At 37.0% G+C, this 23,034-nt stretch overlaps 1 non-coding gene and 1 pseudogene across 1 annotated transcript; one reads left to right on the top strand and one right to left on the bottom strand.

Annotated features, from left to right (window-relative positions):
* Positions 1-14,675: 14,675 nt before the first annotated feature.
* On the bottom strand, positions 14,676-14,884 carry LOC120779951. The gene has a single exon (XR_005705771.1). It is a non-coding gene; the product is annotated as a small nucleolar RNA U3 (small nucleolar RNA).
* Positions 14,885-21,739: 6,855 nt separating this feature from the next.
* On the top strand, positions 21,740-22,792 carry LOC120779801 (annotated as a pseudogene).
* The last annotated feature ends 242 nt before the right edge of the window (positions 22,793-23,034 follow it).

The following is a 23,034-nucleotide window of genomic DNA, read 5'->3' as shown; positions in this document are numbered from 1 at the left end:
TTCACAAGTTGCTTCTCGTGGTTTTTGTATATCTTCTTCACTTCTTAGATTATTGTCGTGTAATGCTAACAAAACTTTATTTTGAAGTATATCTCTTGGCGAAAAACTAAATAAAAGTTCATGTGGACTTTTACCCGTAGTTTTATTTTTCATCGTGTTCATTGACCAGTAGGGTGGGTCGATTCCGGACTTTTTTTCGATTCGGGAATTTTAATAGTGCGGAAAAGTTGCCTTAGTACTTCCTGATTCCAATGCAACTTTTTGTTTGGAGATCGGATTGCATCTTCAACCCCAACTCCGCCCTTGAAATTTCGGAAATTCACCTAAAATCGTGAAATTGTCTACCTAGCGCCTGAAATACGCGCATTTCTGTGTAATACGCGCATGCCTTTGTAATGACTTTTGTGTTCCGTCATCACACTGTTCACTATCATCACCCGTAACTTGTTCGTTTTCGTCCTCTTCGACTTCGATTTCAGGCGACCCGATCGTTTCACTCGAACGACTTCTGAGTGTTGCTTTCGTACCTGTGGTTGAGCAACTTCGCTGCGACATCTGCCGTTTTAGTTGCACTACACTCAATGACGCATTAGTTCTCGCTTTTACAAATTATGTACTTCGTTGTATACAGTGTTTAAATTGCTGCAGTCGAAGTAGCAAAAGTCGTACAATTTTTGCTTTTTACTGCTTCGACTTCTTTTAACTGTTTCAAATTTGCTTTTGCTTTTGCTTATGCTTTAGAAAAAGCAGCAGTCGCAAGCAAAGCAAAAGCAGAAAACAATTATTAGAAAAATGCGCAGCACTTTTGGCAGTCATTGGTTTGCAGTTTTTCACATTGCTTTGCTTGTGTTTGATCAGCTGCACAAACCAAAGCAAAAGCGTTATATTTGCTTCGCTAGTCGTCAGCAGTCGCAGTCGCGAAACAGTTTTTTCGATCATTTTAAAACTGTTAAGCACTCTGACAGTTTTAAGTTATTTTGCTATTTAAGAGCACATTGAAAAAATTGATGGTCATTAGTTTTTCTTAAGTGCAATGGGGCGGAGCAAGCAATCGGAAATTTGGCAGTTTTTTGATAACAATCCAGACGGCGGTTTTGCTACATGCAAAACTTGTAAAAATAAACTAAAAAATAATAGACTGTCGAACTTAAAAACACATTTAATTAAAATACACAGTATAAATGTTTCATTGAATAATACAGAAGTATCGGAAACTTCTTCGATAACTTCTTTATCAAAAGTAATAGTGAAAAAAAAGTAATAATTGAGATTAATAAAAAGCAGCTACTGAGATCATATATTGGTCTAGTCACCGAAGATTCTATTCCGTTTAATTTGCTAAATTCGGTGAATATGAAAAATATTTTGAATCCTATTTGTGAAGGACTTTTTGCTGCAGACGAAAAACAAATATGTTTGAATGCTTCAAACTCCAAGAAGACTTTACAGATCGTTGCTAACAATATTCGAAACGACATAACAGCAGAAGTGAAAAATACCCCAGTCAAATAATTATATGTGCAATGCTTCAACTTTAATTATTTTAAAAAGAAACAATGAAAGAATGTGGAATTTTTTTTCTTGTCTTTTATAATTAAAAGAACTAAACATTACATAACAAAATTATATTCAAATATTTTTCTTAATTAAAAAAAAATAATACTTTATGAAATTTCCACATCAAATAATTATGTGTGCAAAAAATTATTTCAATCCAAGTGCATATCTTTTTATTTATAAATGAAATAATTTTAAATTTGTTAATAAGGGATTGTGTTGCCCTTATGTATCTTCACCAATTGGACACCATGAGGCATTGACTCCACCAGGTTTTTAGCACAGACATATCAATTTTGTCTCATTCGGCCAAAATGGCATGCTTTAGTTGCTTAAGGCTATCATATTGCTTAGAAGATGCATAAATTTTGCCTGAAAGAATTCCCCACAGATCCTCGATCGGATTCAGATCCGGACTTAAGGCAGGCCACTCCAGCAATCCAATTTTCCGAGAGTTAAAGAACGCCTTTGTCTTCTTCGCAACATGGATCGGTGCATTGTCTTGCTGAAAAATCCATTCATCGCCATGTAAATCACCAGCAAAATCAAGCAGTTCATTTTCCAACAAATCAATGTAGATTTCTGCATTCATTTTGCCTGGAACAAAGCATATTTTAAACTTGCCTTTTGATGAAAATGCTGCCCATACCATTAGCGATCCACCACCGTGAACGCGCTTATGACATGCCTGCCGTGGGCGTCTTAAATCCCTCCAATATTTATGAAGACCATCTGGCCCATCCAAATTAAATTTTTTTTCGTCACTGAATACCACAGATTCGAATTCTTCATCCCAAAATTTATACTTTTCATAAAATGCTATTCGTGCATTTTTATGACGTTGCTTAAGGCATGGCGTAGGCACTCGATTTTCATATTTAAGGCATAAATCTTTTCTCATTATTTGATGCACACGTTGTTTAGTCACATTTAGACCAAGTTCCACTTTTGTTTGCCTGCAACTCATATGACTATTGGTTGCTAGCTGCTGAATCCGCCGTCTGGTCCTGCCATCAATGGTTCCTATACGACCACTACGCTTAGTAACTCCATAGTTATCTGGATTTTTCAGAAAGTTTGTTATTGTGTTCCGATGCCTCTTCATAGAAAAAGCAATTTGGCCAACTTTCATGCCAGATTGACTCATTCCTTTAATCAATCCACGGTCCTCATCAGATAATTCAGTTCCACGTGGCATTTTCCTACAAATTCAAAAAATTTAATTTAATTTTGTCGCCTTAAACCTTTAATCATGTACTGTTACTTACTTAAAAATTTGTATCTCCGCTTTTTCTACTGATATGTTTACTTGGCACCAATCAGAACACAAATAGTTCATTTTGCACATATAAATATTTTATACGTAAGTTGCGACTTACTTCATTAGAAATAACGGTACTATGAATACGGTGCGGGCATGAATTTTTAAATGACGCTAAACCATAAGGTAATTACATGAAAATATGCATACCAAAAATTTTTGCCGTACCGTTAGTAGAACATAAGTTATAGAGAAAACCAATTTTGCACACATAATTATTTGACTGAGGTAGACTGTTATCGTTAAAAATCGGCAGTGCTACGCGGTTATGCCGAAACATTTTTGGCATTAGTGCGCAATTTATAACAAATGGGCTGATAAAATCACGCGTTCTAGTAATGGTAGAATTGAAGGGTGTTAGATCGAGTACTAGCAAAAACCTAGCCATGGAAATTATAAAAACCATAAAAAATACGACATTACTTTAAGACAAATAGTGTCAGTTACATCGGATAATGGCGCAAATATGCTTAAAGCACCTAAAATATTATCTTTTGTTTCACAAGAAGAATTGGAAGAAAATGAAGCAGATTGCGCGAATGATGAGTATCTTAAAAAAATCGAACTTGTTGAGGAAATGCCAGATATGCTATTGGGCGATATTCAAGTTTGCCGTTGCGCTGCTCATACTGCATAGCTTTGTGCGCTCGACGTATCACGACAAAATCTTCAGCTATAACAAAGTACCTATTAACATGCCGTAATTTGACAAAATATGTGAGAAAAACAACAAATGGATATCGAGCTATATTTGAATTAAAGCAATTAAAGATGCCTCAACTAGATTGCCCTACAAGATAGGGATCGACCTTCGTAATGGTGGAAAATTTGAAGGCAGCAAAAGACGTTCTAAAAGAAATCGAATCCGTTAAATATAAGACCGAAGATGAAAATTTCGAGTTAGATGACTCCCTTTGGGAATTCGTTGAAAGCTATTGTCTTGTATTTAATCCATTACAAAAAAGCATAAAAATATTTCAAGAAGAACAATTACACTACGACAACTTCTATGCACAATGGCTCAAGTGCAAAATATGGACGGAAAATATTATTAAAGATACGAACCACCCACTAGTTAAAACAATCGGCGATATGATTTTGCAGTCCTTCGAAAAAAGAACAAACACGTTAATGCACACACATAGTTTAATTGCTTGTTTGTATTTATATCCTCGCTTCCATCACATCTTAACGGTAAAACAAAAAATCGAAGCAAGACAATATTTAAAAAAACTATGGGATAGAATTAATGAAATGACCCTGGTAACATTACGTGTTTAAGTCCGAATTCAGGTGTACATCAATCCGGTAACCAATTTTGTGATATTAAAGAGAAATTATTAACCGAATATTTATCGCAAGGAATTGAGGCGAACGTAAATAATGCATCTGATGTCTATACAAATCTTGACAATCTGCAGCTTCCATTTTTAAGAAGTGACACAAATATTCTATCATTTTGGAAGGAAAAGCAGTTCACTGATCCCGACTTGTACTCGTTAAGCAATGTGTGCTTTGCAATACCACCCACTCAGGTATGTATCGGGTGATTTTTTAAGAGCTTGATAATTTTTTTAAAAAAAAACGCATAAAATTTGCAAAATCTCATCGGTTCTTTATTTGAAACGTTAGATTGGTTCATGACATTTACTTTTTGAAGATAATTTCATTTAAATGTTGACCGCGGCTGCGTCTTAGGTGGTCCATTCAGAAAGTCCAATTTTGGGCAACCTTTTCGAGCATTTCGGCCGGAATAGCCCGAATTTCTTCGGAAATGTTGTCTTCCAAAGCTGGAATAGTTGCTGGCTTATTTCTGTAGACTTTAGACTTGACGTAGCCCCACAAAAAAATAGTCTAAAGGCGTTAAATCGCATGATCTTGGTGGCCAACTTACGGGTCCATTTCTTGAGATGAATTGTTCTCCGAAGTTTTCCCTCAAAATGGCCATAGAATCGCGAGCTGTGTGGCATGTAGCGCCATCTTGTTGAAACCACATGTCAGCCAAGTTCAGTTCTTCCATTTTTGGCAACAAAAAGTTTGTTAGCATCGAACGATAGCGATCGCCATTCCACCGTAACGTTGCGTCCAACAGCATCTTTGAAAAAATACGGTCCAATGATTCCACCAGCGTACAAACCACACCAAACAGTGCATTTTTCGGGATGCATGGGCAGTTCTTGAAAGGCTTCTGGTTGCTCTTCACCCCAAATGCGGCAATTTTGCTTATTTACGTAGCCATTCAACCAGAAATGAGCCTCATCGCTGAACAAAATTTGTCGATAAAAAAGCGCGAAACACATTTCGAACCGAACACTGATTTTGGTAATAAAATTCAATGATTTGCAAGCGTTGCTCGTTAGTAAGTCTATTCATGATGAAATGTCAAAGCATACTGAGCATCTTTCTCTTTGACACCATGTCTGAAATCCCACGTGATCTGTCAAATACTAATGCATGAAAATCCTAACCTCAAAAAAATCACCCGATATATACATATAAACGTAACATAATTTTTATTTTTATTGTAACGTAAAACTGAACAAATGAATTTTTTTCATACTCTAGTACATATTTAATTAATCATGAATTTAATTTATTTATTGAATGAACCAAATAAGTATAATAAGTAAATGAAATAAGTTTTACTAAATTGAATAAAATTTTGCTTTTCTCCCCAAAACAGGTGACGATTGAACGCGCATTTTCCACCCTTAAACTAGTACTAACAGACTATAGGAATCGATTAAGTGAGGAAACACTGGAAAACATATTGCTAGTAAAGCTAAATCCAAACTTTCTGGAAGCTCCTATAGACAGTTTGCCACTTTTCCAAGACGTAGATGACGAACAAATTTAATTTTTTTATTTTTAAATGTTTATACCTACATATATCCTACATATATTGCGTTGTATATAAAATGTAAATACACTGAATTCAAATACATAAAATACATATATGTAAAACAAATACATATAGTTTTTCAATCACCATGAACAACACATCACTTATAGCTGCCAAAAAAGTACGCGAAACTAAAAACTGTCGAAGTGCTTAACAGTTTTAAAATGATCGAAAAAACTGTTTCGCGACTGCGACTGCTGACGACTTGCGAAGCAAATATAACGCTTTTGCTTTGGTTTTGTGCAGCTGATCAAACACAAGCAAAGCAATGTGAAAAACTGCAAACCAATGACTGCCAAAAGTGCTGCGCATTTTCCTAATAATTGTTTTCTGCTTTTGCTTTGCTTGCGACTGCTGCTTTTTCTAAAGCATAAGCAAAAGCAAAAGCAAAAGCGAAAAAAAACTTATCGTAGTTTTTTAAACACTGGTTGTATATTATGTACTTCGTTATATTGCATATACACACGCGCCTTTAAATCGAATGTTCAAGATGATGCACCGTTAGCCGTTATATCGAATGTTCTAGAATCTAGATGATGCTCACTTTTTTACACGTTTAAATTGTAGGTTGAGTTATATCTTAAAATTTTCGTTTTTTTATAATACACTTTAGGTTTATGAAATTTGCAAGTTAACGTTTTACAATATTTCACAAGTATGTACGTATATGCCTTTCACTAAGAACCGTGTGTTCTTTTCGTTCTACAAGTATGGTAGAAATAATGTGGTATGAAAATCTGCATTTTAATGTTTAGCACATTTTCCGTTTTTTATTTTCCACACATACATATTTGATCACTAAACCATCGCGAAACCGTTTTTAAAATTGTGTAATCCTACTACAAAAGTGAAGTAATCCTACTTCTGATTTGACAGGTTTTGATTCGGAAACTTTCTATTTTTCAGGATGGTCTTTATTTATTTAAAAGGTGAATTATAGTTCACAAAGTTTATTTAAAAATAAGATAATATCGCATGAGAGGCTGCGTTCGCGTTGGCGGTTGAAAATCTAGTTTTGCTTTTGATGTGCCGGTGATGCCACTCAGATGAGAATTAATATTTTTACGCAAGTTTAAGAAGACGAAGAAGAAATAGACCAAAGATAATTAATGCTCTGCAAATAGACGAGTAGTGTGTGCTATGCCCAATCCATAAAAATGATATTGATACCAACAACACCTCAACACCCGCGCCGTTAGTTCTGCTTTCTCCAGGCTGGATAAGGAAGCGCAGAAAATGGGTCTGGCAGTGAACGAGGGCAAAACGAAATATCTCCTGTCATCAAACAAACAGTCGTCGCACTCGCGACTTGGCTCTCACGTCACTGTTGACAGTCATGACTTTGAAGTTGTATATAATTTCGTCTATTTAGGAACCAGCATTAACACCACCAACAATGTCAGCCTGGAAATCCAACGCAGGATTGCTCTTGCCAACAGGTGCTACTTCCGATTGAGTAGGCAATTGAAAAGTAAAGTCCTCTCTCGACGAACAAAAGCAAAACTCTATAAGTCGCTCATAATTCCCGTCCTGCTATATGGTGCAGAGGCTTGGACGATGACAGCAACCGATGAGTCGAAGTTACGAGTTTTCGAGAGAAAAGTTCTGCGAAAGACTTATGGTCCTTTGCGCATTGGCCACGGCAAATATCGCATTCGATAGAACGATGAGCTGTACGAGATATACGACGACATTGGCATAGTTCAGCGAATTAAAAGACAGCGGCTACGCTGGCTAGGTCATGCTGTCCGGATGGATGAAAACACTCCAGCTCTGAAAGTATTCGACGCAGTACCCGCCGGGGGAAGCAGAGGAAGAGGAAGACCTCCACTGCGTCGAAAGGACCAAGTGGAGAAGGACCTGACTTCGCTTGGAATATCCAATTGGCGCCACGTAGAGAAAAGAAGAAACGACTGGCGCGCTGTTGTTAACTCGGCTATAATCGCGTAAGCGGTGTCTACGCCAATTAAGAATAAGAAGAGTTTGTTCTGATTTTATCATACTCGTTGAAGCTCTCTCATAAGCACATACAAGTCCAAGTATTAGGGTGTACATGAATACAAATCATTCGTACTTCTAATATTTTAATTGGCACGGGTATGTGCGGATAGGGGAGCTTCTCCAGAGAAGAAATATCCAAAAATAATATAAAAATAACTTTTATTTTTTAAAATATTCACGATTAAAAGTTCAAAAATTTGCACATGGTATTTCTCTATGTTTCACTTAATTTTTTCACGTTTTTCACTCTCTATATTTAAATATACACTCTAAACATTGAAATAAGTTCACATTTCACTTTTATTTTGGTATATTTTACCTAAATTTATTAATTTAAAAATCACTTAGCGCACTCATCGTTGAAAAGAAATGTTCGAATTTTTTGAATTTTTGAACTTTAAGGTCGAATATCTCGTAAACTAAGCGTTTGCGGTACCTATGTATATATTTTTTAATCAGGAGGACTTCCTCTTTCCAACGGAACCTTCAAATCGCGGTGCCAAAGAAATCGGAATTGTGCCTTTTAATTAATAAAAAGCGCGGTTTTATAATTAAAAATTCAAATATATTTTCGAACTAAAATACAAAATAAATAATATTATTTTGCAAAAATGGTTAACAACAACAATACTCAAAATACACGCCTCAAACAGGTTGCTAAATTTATTTCAGAAAGAGACAGTTTCACAAGATACTACACTAGATTTGCCTCTTCACCGATTCAAAAAAACTCTGAATCGTTATTAGAAATAAAAAGCCAAAATCTTAAAAATTTCTGGATTAGAATCTGACGATTAAGACATACCACAAAATTTGAAACAATCGGCTTACGCAATATATGAAAACTGCTTAGACCAGTACGAAGAAACAAAAGCTACGATCTCCGATCAATTAAAGCTAATAAAAGCATATGCACCTACTCCACATCCAAGAGTAGAGTTGCCATAAATGCTACACTATCAAGAGGTAAGTTCAGGCATCCGCCTCAAGGTGCCCGCATGTGACAAAGAAACATTTTATGGAGGTTATGAAGAATGGCCGTCCTTCCGGGACATGTTTACAGCCGTTTACATCAACCATCCACAACTATCAAAAGCACAAAAATTAAACACGACAAAAATAGAAGCTTAAATAGACCCCAAGTTAGAAACAAAACCAATTTAAACAAAACCTTTCACAAAATGCAATCGTTCACATCCGAACAAATAAAACATACGTCATGCTAACTATGTAAAAGAGGGCATAAATTTACACCTTGCAAGAGGTTTAAAAATTTAAAAGTTAACGAACGTAATAATTTGTCAGGTCAAAAAAACTTTGCACAAATTGTCTGTCACATGCGCAGACATATAAAAATTGTAAAAGCAAAAATTAGTTTCTTAAGTTGTCACAAAAGATACCATTCAATGCTTCATTACATCAGACATCCTAACTTACTCCAAAAAAGCGCTTACACAAAAGTAACCACCTGTTTAGCAAAAGCAAATTCCGAAATCCTCAATTCTAAAAATTGCCAAGAGACACAATGTTGCTCAAAGGCACAAAAAGCTCAAACGCTGCACAGCGAAACACAAAGTGGACTAGTTACACAACAATTTACCACCATACCAACTCAAGTTGAGAAAAAATCAAATCAATACTTTAATTCACAATTAAGGAAATTTCAAGAGATAGGGAAACTTCCCGGAATATTACATAAAACTCTAGAAGATCAGTATTGTAAAGGCTACTCGAAAGTCACAACTACTCGATCAAATAATGGCCAGTACGTCGCACGACTACCCTTAGAGCCACAATTTTCCAATACTCCACAAATTGATACCAAAAACAAAGTCAGACTTACCTCTGACTGTCCAAATTATTAAAAGCACATACAACTTTTCGGCCCCGCTGGATTTCGCCAATAATAGAAAAAAAAAAAACAATTCTGAACAAATCCTAGAGCGGTGGAGGGCTACTAAACGCCAAATTAGTGCATACGCACTAAAACATAAAATATAACACAGTTCGGTATCAAAAAGTCGAAAAATCGACACTTTTCATAAATTTCCAAAAATAAATAAAATCTCAAAAGTAAGTTGAGCGATCACAACACTCCCAATGCGTTAAAGTGACGCACAACACTTACAAAAAGCAAAGCTCGCTTTTATCGCATCTATTCAAGCGCTCCTCATATGGGTGAGTTATGGAAACAAGCTATACAAAGCTTCAAATTTAGTATAAAGAATTATCTACTCCGCGATTCGAAGCCGTTCCCTATTCACGGCCACTCCCTCGCAAGATCCCTCTATTGTCACAGACCTAACTCCAGGGCTAAGGAGTACCCATTCTGGCCATATCTGAGCCAGGCGTGCAGTTATTATCCTTCATAAGCCGAGAATAAATTAAATGCAAACAATTGCCGATCATACAGAAAAGGCAAAAACCGGTACACCAAACCGATAAAATAAGAAATTGTAAATAACCGCTAATAAAATTAATAAAAGCAAACAACAAATATATATACACACAACAAACCAGCAGCACAAGAAGGTAGCCAGCTGGAGCACAGGACGGGGAACATACCAAGAAGAAGGCAATAGGGCAACATATCTATATGTATACACCCTACAAAATATACCATACCAACTGAGCGTATTATGTTCATGTTATTTTAATATATGCAAATATGTATGACTAATATTAAAGTTTTATCTGATATAAAACTTGTAAAAAAAGAAATATACGCTAACGGCTTGATATCACAAAAAAAAAAAATCGAAACAAGGTAAAAGCAGGATTGCTTAAAATTTGTAAGCGAAGGCAAACATTAAAATCATAGCATAAAAAGTGACTCATAAAATAAATTTTAAACAACAAAGCAGACTTAAATACATATTCGCATACATATCAAGTGGAAATATATTTCTCCTCATATATTCTTAATATACATATGTACATACTACAAAAACTTATTCATAGAAACCTTAACATACATACATATTATATGCTTATAACATCAGACATATTAGAATATACGATTACCTACCTGCACATCACTCATTTCGTTTATGCGCTCTTCTCGCAGTGCAAACATATGTACATATGAACATTTATATTTAAGTACAGAGACAAAGAATTTAGCTGTCTCTTTCCCTACACTGGGTACTGGCAAATTAATAAAATTAAAAAAAGAAGTAGTAATAATAATTAATCTTAAAATTTAACGCATTTAAAGTAATTTTAAAATTCACATTCAAATTACAATACGGCGGTAAAGTGATATAAAATTTCTAATTAGAAACAATTACCAAGTAACAGTTAAACAAAAAACGTACTCGTATGTATTTAAATATTCAAAGTCCATTTTGGCATTTATTCGGCAATACCCCTTGTTCTTTGGCAAACAAAAGCAGCAGGATTGCACACAAAAAGCAAATTGATCCCTCTAACGAGCTCTCAATTGCTTACGAACAAAGCGTATTCATAAACACACAAACAATTCGTGCATACTTATGTAAATAGCGCATTGATCTCTCTACGAGCTCTCAATTGCACAAAACATAAGCACCAGAGAACTGCAACGATTAAAAAATTTTTGTTTATGCTTAAGTACTGATCATGTACACGAAGCGAACTGTTTGTCTTCAAATCAGCGATATAGAACAACTTTGTATCATTAGCGATCATCTTATACCTGATTTGTTTATGAACGTTCGTATCAGCAGTAAATACCCAAAGTGATGCAAACTCATGCTTCAGTGATTGAAATGATCAACAGAGTTTGGTTTGCATATCATCCCCTAAACACTGATTTACTAGTGCACTTTTGTTCTATTTCAAATACATCCCTTCCAACCATGAGCGGGTAAAACACCAGATAATCAGTGGGTAAGCCTGTGGGTAATCAATAGGGTAAACATATGTACTTTGCCATAGGCCGAGCGAATATTCTACCCACTCACGTACGTATACATGTGATCATACATCTTTGTTGCGCTCATTCAGCATTGTCATATAAAAAAGTATATCTGTCCTGCTCTAATATCCCCAATCGACGGCTGCTGCAGGGTTGAATTTTCTCCTTTTAAATAACTGATGCAAAATTGCATTTTCTGATTCCTACTTTTAATATTTCTTAAAATTTCAAACTAATTTTTTAATTTTTAAAATTTTTATTTTATTTTATTTCTTATATGTTTACAAAAAATTTATAACAGTCTATATAAATGAAAATATATTTAATTAAAAAAAAATATATTATTATTGATACCTGAAAATAAAAGACAAATATCTGAAAAAAGATTGAAACAAAATAAAGGTTATTAAAACCTGAAAATAAATAATAATTACATTGAATTTGTAATATCTAAAAGAAAAAGAAAGATTAATTGTATAAAATGATAATAATATCTGAAAAAATAAAATATATTAAATACGAATAGAATTTACTCTGAAAGCAAAGATTAATTAAATAAAAATCATAATAATATCTGAAATAAAAGAATAATATTATCTAATTAATTAAAATATAAAGCAAACATTTGTTTTCACATATTATATTGGATTGTGCAGGACACCTTAAACTCATAAAATACATATGTACATATGTATGTATGTATTTATTTTTGCGTATTATATTGGACTGCGCAGTCCAATTTCAAAGTACACACACTTTTTTCACATACTTACTTAACAATTGATATTTGCCGCTTCTGATGATATAGCTGCTGCTGGAACTTCCAAGTCAGTTCTTATTTTGAAAGCAATAAAAATAAATGAACTAATTATTTTTAAAATATTGTTAAAAACTCACATAAAATTCATTTACTTACCTTCTTGTTGTACAAGCCTCCTTTACGATGGTACGATCATGAACGACATGCGTCTTTCAATCGTTTTTTTATTACCCTTTTTGGGATTTTCTATTGTCACTATTGACAATAATGTTTTCTCCTTCGCACTCATTCAAATAAATCAAGAAATGAAACAAACTTTTTTTCATCGCATTTAGGTTAACAAAAATAACCCGAAAATGTGCGTTGGTGTTAGTGTATAGAGAAAAAAAGTTGCGTGGAGTCCCTACGCGCGGAAGAAGTTATACTTCTTAGTGATATTCCAAGAAATGCATATCATTTTATATGAAAGAAAACTAGAAAAGTTAAATTCACATTTTATAAATTTATTATGCACATAAAATGAAGAATAAAGCAAAGTCTAAATGAAGGAACTTTAACTAGAAAAGCAGTTCTGTCTCTTCGTTGCGGAAGATAATATGCAGCTGGTAATCCATCTCTCTTTTGTAATCCATGAACACGCGTTGAAGGCCCAGCAGTTATCGGCGAATTGACGACCGTTGATTCATCAGTAGTTATATATGCTCCCGCAGAGATTGATGGAACAGCAAACGTTGAATGTTTTTTTACACGCTCTCTGATATTCCGCAGCGGTTTTCCTCTTCTTCGTTTGACTGCCAGCTATCATTTCCAATTTCTCCTTTTCCCGCTCTGCTTTCTTTCGTGTTTGGTATTCACGATAATATTGTGCTGTTTTCCCTCCTCTTGAAACACGGGCTACACTGTCTTTTTCCGCTGTAAAATCAATTTAAAATCAAAACATTAAAATTTTTGCCAATCCAATTGATATTAGTTTCAAGGCACAAGTTTAATGCAGAAGGTGCATCTATTACGGACAATTGAAATATTAAAGAGAAACTTACCATCACATAACCTGGAGTCCGCTGTGTTATGCGTATTATCACTGTCATTTATTTTATCAACATTGATCGGAGGTCCAGCCGTCATTAATCCATCAACACGCGTTGAAGTCCCAGCAGTTATCGGTGAATTGACGACCGTTCATACATCAGTAGTTATAGATGCTCCCGCAGAGATTGATGGAACAGCAAACGTTGAATCTTTTTTTACGCGCTCTCTGATATTCCGCAGCTGTTTTCCTCTTCTTCGTTTGACTGCCATCTATCATTTCCAATTTCTCCTTTTCCCGCTCTGCTTTCTTTCGTGCTCGGTATTCACGATAATATTGTGCTGTTTTCTCTCCTCTTGAAACACAGGCTGCACTGCCCGTGTTGAAAGCCCAGCAGTTATCGGTGAATTGACGATCGTTGATTCATCAGTAGTTATAGATGCTCCCGCAAAGATTGATGGAACAGCAGACGTTAAATCATTTTTACGCGCTCTCTGATATTCCGCAGCTGTTTTCCTCTTCCTCTATTGACTGCCAGCTATCATTTCCAATTTCTCCTTTTCCCGCTCTGCTTTCTTTCTTGTTCGGTATTCACGATAATATTGTGCTGTTTTCCCTCCTCTTGAAACACGGGCTACACTGTCTTTTCCGCTGTAAAATCAATTTAAAATCAAAACATTTAAATTTTTGCCAATCCAATTGATATTAGTTTCAAGGCACAAGTTTAATGCAGAAGGTGCATCTATTACGGACAATTGAAATATTAAAGAGAAACTTACCATCACATAACCTGGAATCCGCTGTGTTATGCGTATTATCACTATCATTTATTTTGTCAACATTGATCGGAGGACCAGCCGTCATTAATCCATCAACATGCGTTGAAGGCCCAGCAGTTATCGGTGAATTGACGACCGTTGATACATCAGTAGTCATAGATGCTCCCTCAGAGATTGATGGAACAGCAGACGTTGAATCTTTTTTACGTGCTCTCTGATATTCCGCAGCTGTTTTCCTCTTCCACGATTGACTGCCAGCTATCATTCTATTGCTACGAATATGGAAATGACAACTAAATAATGCAAATATGCGTATTTCTAAATGTCATTAATTTTTTTGAAGAAATGAATGATCCTGAGAAGTATAGTCTTAACTTTTCAACGGCCAACGCAGAGCGTTTCAACCAAAAGGAATTCATTCATTAAAATCACCACTCAGAAGTCGTTTTATCCGTTGTAAGCGAATGATTTTCGAAGAAACATCATTTCTAATATGCCAGAAGACAAAATTAGAAATGAACTTGTTAACCTCACGCTGTCAGATAAAACGAAAATACTTCGTCATCGTGGGTCGATTTCCAAAAAATGTAAATGAAGACCGTACTTCACAGGATCATTTCTGTAGTGAAGCATAGTCTTAATTTTTCAAAGACCAACGCAGGGCATTTCAACAAAAGGTCACATAAAATAGTTGAGAATTCGCAGAAATGAAAGACAAAGGAAAGAAAAAGCAGTATAACTTCAATAATGCACAAACATACAAGCATACATATGCTCAGCAGCAGCAAGGAAAGAGGTAACAATCGGCGATCCATTGTACATTTCTTTCATGCATAACCAAACCATAATTAGGGCAACGCAATAGGAGTCAATGGTGGTCGAGGTGGTAAGCTCTTCAAAAGTTACGACGAGCACGTAGGTACGTAGGTTCGAATCCCAACAGAATTTATTTTTAATTGAATATGTCACCAACCAAAAACTGAAAAATTTTTCTACAAAAACAACAACAGCATAAGCATGGCAACATTGTGTTGTTGGTAGAAAAGCCGAGCTGTGCCGAAAGAAACGAACAAACGATCGCCGATTGTCACCGCTTTGCTTGCTGCTCGAACATCTTCGCAGACAAGGTTGCGTAGATTCATATTGAGCAAGGGGTTGCGTAGATTCATATTGAGCAAGGTTGCGCTTGAGCAAGGTTGCGTAGATTCATATTGAGCAAGGTTGTGCAACCTGAATCAATCGCACCCATTTTCGAACTCGTATAAGAAGTATAACTTCAAAAAACCAAATTTCTGTATAAATGGGAAATGTGCGGATAGGGGAGCTTCTCCAGAGAAGAAATATCCGAAAATAATATAACAATAACTTTTATTTTTTAAAATATTCCCGATTAAAAGTTCAAAAATTTGCACCAATAACACATGGTATTTCTCTATGCTTCACTCAATTTTTTCACGTTTTTCACTCTGTATATTTAAATATACACTCTAGACATTGAAATAAGTTCACATTTCACTTTTATTTTGGTATATTTTACCTAAATTTATTAATTTAAAAATCACTTAGCACAATCATCGTTGAGAAGGTAAGATTGTTTACAATTATGAGGAAAACAAGCCTTGCCACATCTTAAACAGCAAATATGTAGAAGTTTTAACAATTTTTCTTTGTTTGCTTTTTCGCGTGATTCTTTTTTCTATATTAACTATAAAAAAATTCTTTCTACATATGTATGTGTGTAATATTATGTGACTGAAGTACTTTCGCGTAGTACTCCTTTCTGCGTTGGCGGCCTTCGGTCGCGCTTTAAAAAAATAACCCTGGTCGAGCGAATACCCGGGGTGACTGAAATACTTTCGCATAGTACTCCTTTCTGCGTTAAAATAAAAAAAAAATATATATTGAGTTTCGTTATAAAGTGGTTATATTTTTTGGTTATCTTGCACTGATATTGAAACAAAATGTGAGGTTGCGTTATAAAATGGTTAAATTTTGGTTATTATATTTATCAGCGCTTTCCATTTATTTTTGATAATACGTTTTTTTTGTATAATAGGTGACAATATATATATTATTATATAATATTACTTCTTTCTTTATTAAATTAAATAAAGAACATATCCACATGAATGGATAGAGGAATTTTTGGGAAAAAAGGCATTTCAGAGAATTTTCTTATTATCACATGGCAGCGCTCCATTTCGTAATTTTTAGCACACACATGATGTTCACTACGAGTGTAAAATGTAATTTTTAAAATAAAGATTTCTTGGGTAAAAGGACTGTTAAAAGTGTAAAATGTGGATTTATTTAAAAGTTTATAGTTTAATTTAATTAATTTGAAATGAAAAATGTGAGTAAAGTGTGTTTAATGTGGTAAAATAGCTTGTTGAAATGTTCGAATTTTGGGAATTTTTGAACTTTAAGGTCGAATATCTCGTAAACTAAGCGTTTGCAGTATCTATATATTTTTTAATCAGGAGGACTTCCTCTTTCCAACGGTACCTTCAAATCGCGGTGCCAAAGAAATCGGAATTGTGCCTTTTAATTAATAAAAAGCGCGGTTTTATTAGCAATTAAAAATTCAAATATATTTTCGAACTAAAATATAAATAAATAATATTATTGAGCAAAAATGGTTAACAATAACAATAATCAAAATACACGCCTAAAACAGGTTGCTAAATTTGAGAAAGTGACAGTCACAGAAGTGACGATAGGGCGATTCCCTATCGAGTGACTTTTTCAACCTGCTTCTGGAGAAAATAGTTCGAGCTGCAGAACTTAATAGAGAAGGTACCATCTTTTATAAGAGTGTACAGCTGCTGGCGTATGCCGATGATATTGATATCATCGGCCTTAACACCCGCGCCGTTAGTTCTGCTTTCTCCAGACTGGACAAGGAAGCAAAACAAATGGGTCTGGCAGTGAACGAGGGCAAAACGAAGTATCTCCTGTCATCAAACAAACAGTCGTCGCACTCGCGACTTGGAACTCACGTCACTGTTGACAGTCATAACTTTGAAGTCGTAGATAATTTCGTCTATCTTGGAACCAGCGTAAACACCACCAACAACGTCAGCCTAGAAATCCAACGCAGGATAACTCTTGCCAACAGGTGCTACTTCGGACTGAGTAGGCAATTGAGAAGCAAATTCCTCTCTCGACAAATAAAAACCAAACTCTTTAAGTCACTCATAATTCCCGTCCTGCTATATGGTGCAGAGGCTTGGACGATGTCAACAACTAATGAGTCGACGTTGCGAGTTTTCGAGAGAAAAGTTCTGCGAAAGATTTATGGTCCTTTGCGCGTTGGCCACGGCGAATATCGCATTCGATGGAACGATGAGCTGTACGAGATATACGACGACATTGACATAGTTCAGCGAATTAAAAGACAGCGGCTACGCTGGCTAGGTCATGTTGTCCGAATTGACGGAAACACTCTAGCTCTGAAAGTATTCGACGTTGTACCCGCCGGGGGAAGCAGAGGAAGAGGAAGACCTCCACTCCGTTGGAAGGACCAGGTGGAGAAGGACCTGGCTACGCTTGGAATATCCAATTGGCGCCACGTAGCGAAAAGAAGAAACGACTGGCGCGCTGTTGTTAACTCGGCTATAATCGCGTAAGCGGTGTCTACGCCAATTAAGAAAAAGAAGAAGACAGTTTCACAAGATACTGATCTAAATTTGCCTCTTCACCGATTCAAGAAAACTCTGAATCGTTATTAGAAATAAAAAGCCAAAATCCAAAATCTTAAAAATTTCTGGACTCGTCTGCAAGCGGCTCATGACGCCATATTAGAATCTGACGATTGGCGACACGTAGCGAAAAGAAGAAACGACTGGCGCGCTGTTGTTAACTCGGCTATAATCGCGTAAGCGGTGTCTACGCCAATTAAGAAGAAGAAGAAGACAGTTTCACAAGATACTGCTCTAAATTTGCCTCTTAACCGATTCAAGAAAACTCTGAATCGTTATTAGATATAAAAATCCAAAATCTTAAAAATTTCTGGACTCGTCTGCAAGCGGCTCATGACGCCATATTAGAATCTGACGATTAAGACATACAACAAAATTTGAAACAATCGGCTTACGCAATATATGAAAACTGCTTAGACCAGTACGAAGAAACAAAAGCTATGATCTCCGATCAATTAAAGCTAATAAAAGCAATTGCACCTACTCCACATCCGGGAGTGCCATAAATGCAACAATATCAAGAGGCAAGTTCAGGCATCCGCCTCAAGGTGTCCGCATGTGACACAGAATCATTTTATGGAGGTTGTGAAGAATGGCCGTCCTTCCGGGACATGTTTACAGCCGTTTACATCAACCATCTACAACTATCAAAAGCACAAAAACTAAACACGACAAAAATAGAAGCTTAAATAGAGCCCAAGTTAGAAACAAAGCCAATTTAGACAAAACCAATTTAAACAAAACCTTTCACAAAATGCAATCGTTCACATCCGAACAAATAAAACATACGTCATGCGAGCTATGTAAAAGAGGGCATACATTTACACCTTGCGAGAGGTTTAAAAATTTAAAAGTTAACGAACGTAATAATTTGTCAGGTCAAAAAAACTTTGCACAAATAGTCTGTCACATGCGCAGACACATAAAAATTTTAAAAGCAAAATTAGTTTCTTACGTTGTCAAAAAAGATACCATTCAATGCTTCATTACAGCAGATATCCTAACTTACTCCAAAAAAGCGCTTACATAAAAGTAACACGGGTTTAGCAAAAGCAAATTCCAAAATCCTCAATTCTAAAAATTGCCAAGAGACACAATGTTGCTCAAAGGCACAAAAAGCTCAAACGCTGCACAGCGAAACACAAAGTGGACTAGTTACACAACAATTTACCACCATACCAACTCAAGTTGCGAAAAAATCAAATCAATACTTTAATTCACAATTAAGGAAATTTCGAGAGATAGGGAAACTTCTCGGAATATTACATAAAAATCTAGAAGATCAGTATTGTAAAGGCTACTCGAAAGTCACAACTACTCGATCAAACAATGGCCGGTACGTCGCACAACTACCCTTAGAGCCACAATTTTCCAATACTCCACAAATTGATACAGAAAACAAAGTCAGACTTACCTCTGACTGTCCAAATTATTAAAAGCGCATACAACTTTTCGGTCCCGCAGGATTTCGCCAATAATAGAAAAAAAACAATTCTGAACAAATCCTAGAGCGGTGGCGGGCTACTAAACGCCAAATTAGTGCATACGTACTAAAACATAAAATATAACACAGTTCGGTATCAAAAAGTCCGAAAATCGACACTTTTCATAAATTTCCAAAAATAAATAAAATCTCAAAAGTAAGTTGAGGGATCACAACACTTCCAATGCGTTAAAGTGACGCACATACACTTACAAAAAGCAAAGCTCGCTCTTATCGCATCTATTCAAGCGCTCCTCATATGGGTGAGTTATGGAAATCAGCCATACAAAGCTTCAAATTTTGTATAAAGAATTATCTACTCCGCGCTTCGAAGCCGTTTTCTATTCACGGCCACTACCTCGCAAGATCCCTCTATTGTCACAGTCCTAACTCCAGGGCTAAGGAGTACCCATTCTGGCCATATCTGAGCCAGGCGTTGAGTTACTATCCTTCATAAGCCAAGAATAAATTAAATGCAAACAATTGCCGATCATACAGAAAAGGCAAAAACCGGTATACCAAACCGATAACATAAGAAATTATAAATAACCGCTAATAAAATTAATAAAAGCAAACAACAAATATATATGTATACACACAACAAACCAGCAGCACAAGAAGGTAGCCAGCTGGAGCACAGGACGGGGAACATACCAAGAAGGAAGCAATAGGGCAACATATCTATATGTATACACCCTACAAAATATACCATACCAACTGAGCGTATTATGTTCATGTTATTTTAATATATGCAAATATGTATGATTAATATTACAGTTTTATCTGATATAAAACTTGTAAAAAAAGAAAAGTACGCTAACGGCTTGATATCAAAAAAAAAAAAAAAATCGAAACAAGGTAAAAGCCGCAACACCGAATGATACATACATACAATAACTATTAAATTTAATGTCTATATATAGACTTATGTTTCTGCATTCCAAATAAAAAAAAGATATTAAATACCTCTTATACTTTATCAACAAATAAGCAGGATTGGAATTTGTAAGCGAAGGCAAACATTAAAATCATAACATAAAAAGTAACACATAAAATAAATTTTAAACAACAAAACAGACTTAAATACATGTTCGCATACATATCAAGTGGAAACATATTTCTCCTCATATATTCTTAATATACATATGTACATACTATAAAAACATATTCATAGAAACCTTAACATACATACATATTACATGCTTATAACATCATACATTGGGATGTAAGGCAGGTCGCCTCCAAGCTGGTGTAAGGCAAACATTAAAATCATAACATAAAAAGTAACACATAAAATAAATTTTAAACAACAAAACAGACTTAAATACATATACGCATACATATCAAGTGGAAATATATTTCTCCTCATATATTCTTAATATACATATGTACATACATACTATAAAAACATATTCATAGAAACCTTAACATACATACATATTACATGCTTATAACATCATACATTAGGATGTAAGGCAGGTCGCCTCCAAGCTGGTGCATCCTGGGTAACTAAATGACCTGCGGCCTTCACGGTCTAACAACTCTTAGACGACTTTGGCTTTGGACTGGTTTTTGAGAAACTTTTTTTATTGGATTTGGTAGAACCCTGGGCTGGTGGTGGCGGCATTCTGACGCCTGAGTATGATGAGGTGACACTCATCAGAAATGGCTGACAGGCTAATGTCGCAACTGCCCCTGTCCCGTTAAAACCCTGGCAGGCCTCAGAGTACGTTCCCCCCCGTCGACGTTAAGTTGGCGTGGTAGGTGTATGTTGAGATGACGCCTTCTTTGCGCTGGGTTGCTCTGAACGTATTGCCTCATAAGGGCGTACGTCAACCCTCGCCTTGGCCTCGTCATCGAGAGAACCTTGGGACCATAAAAGGCGACTACCTTTCCGGGGGACGGATAGAGGCTCTGAGTGGGGACCCTTTTTGCGTGGACAACTTGAACAACCCAAAAATTGACGGAAGAACGACGAAGGGAGGTGAAGGGCTGTCGAAATCGGCACCTAGATCCAACCCAGGCGGGGACGCTGCTCCTATGGCGACGAAACCGTCGTCGAGAGATGGTAGCGACACGACAAGGACTCCAGTAGGTGTCTCCGTAGGTAGCAGACTGGAGGTAACCGGCGCTAAGCCGTCGGCAACAGTAGTAGCGAAGGGTGGATTCTTCATACGCGGCGGAATCGCCAGCACTAGCAGGGGAACCTCAGCTAGAATTATGAAAATTATGAAAGGAACCACAGGGGGTAAGGGCAAGGCAGCTTTAGCTTGAAAGCTAAAGTCAGACCGTCGATTGGCGGCCAAAATCATGGAGCGCTACGGTGACAAGCGTGTTGGTCAGGTTTCTGAGCAACATGCTAGTACACTTGAGTGGGCCAAGAAAGTGCTGAGCGAGGACGATAGGGTAGAACTGGCAACCAGCAAAACGGAACCGGCGGTCAAGCGGCAGAGGACGCACGAGGGAGAAACCTCCCTTGTTAAGAAACCGCGAACAGGAAAGGCGCCAACCTTTAGCGAAATCGCTAAAGGCGCTGGGGCCAGAATACTGGGGGTGCTTGATCGTAGTAGAGAGGATGGTGCCATTTCCCACGATGAATGGAAGAGGGTAGCGGCGGCTATCTCATCGGTCTTCCTGAGGGTGGTCAAGGAAAACTCGGGGCCACCCCCGAAATGTGTGAGTGCCGGTTGGCACCAGGGGCTGCATAAGCTCACATGTTGTGCTGACGAGTGATCGGCTATCTTGTACAAGAAGGCAGTCTCTCAGGTGGGGGAGGTTTGGAAGGGAGCCAGACTGGAGGCCGTGGCCAAAGAGGATCTTCCTCTTCGTCCTAGGGCTCGCCTTTGGCTGCCGGCCGAACCTTCCACTCCGAGTGAAAATGAGAAAATTCTCAAATATTGCAATCCCTCACTTCCAACGCAGGACTGAAAGATCTTGAGGCTGGAAAGGGCTAATGAACCGTATCGGCAAGCGCTGATAATGCTAAACACGGAATCCATCGGTCCTCTCAGCAAAACAAAGGGAGCCATAAGCTATGGTTTTGAGATGGTAGTGCTGAAAGTACTTCCATCGGATGCCAGAGCTGATGGCCCCCAAGTTGCGGTGTCTGCGGTGGATGTGTCAAAGAGTACTGACGGTCAAACGACCGTGGAAATCGGTGCGACAGAGGGCGCCGACGGTCAAATGACCGTTTAAATCTACCCGAACCTCTCGGATGTGGCGAGTACTGGGGGCGGTTCGTCGATCGGCGACTCCGTCTTCAGTCTCGAACAACTGTTTGAGGAGGTGCGGGTCGATCACGACTTGGGCGCTGAATTAGTGCTCCTGGAGGTAAGTCTGAAGGATGAAATTCCTCCAGATTAACCTCCAGCATGCGAAAGCGGCCTCCGCCAATCGATTGCTCCGTCTGGAACAAGACTTAGCTGATGTCGTCCTGACATAGGAACCGTGGCTGACTGATAACGGGATCTCTGGAGTGAAGGCAAAGAGCCATAGGCTCCTGACGGCCAAAGATGCAGATAGGAACAGAGCCTGTATGCTGGTAAGGAATGAACTAACGGTATTCCTTTTACCTAATTTCAGCAATGCTGACGTAGTGACAGCGA

The sequence above is a fragment of the Bactrocera tryoni genome, unplaced genomic scaffold (assembly GCF_016617805.1).
Source record: "Bactrocera tryoni isolate S06 unplaced genomic scaffold, CSIRO_BtryS06_freeze2 scaffold_11, whole genome shotgun sequence".
In the NCBI taxonomy this organism is placed as follows: domain Eukaryota; kingdom Metazoa; phylum Arthropoda; class Insecta; order Diptera; family Tephritidae; genus Bactrocera; species Bactrocera tryoni.
This window is presented reverse-complemented; position numbering and strand designations above follow the sequence as displayed.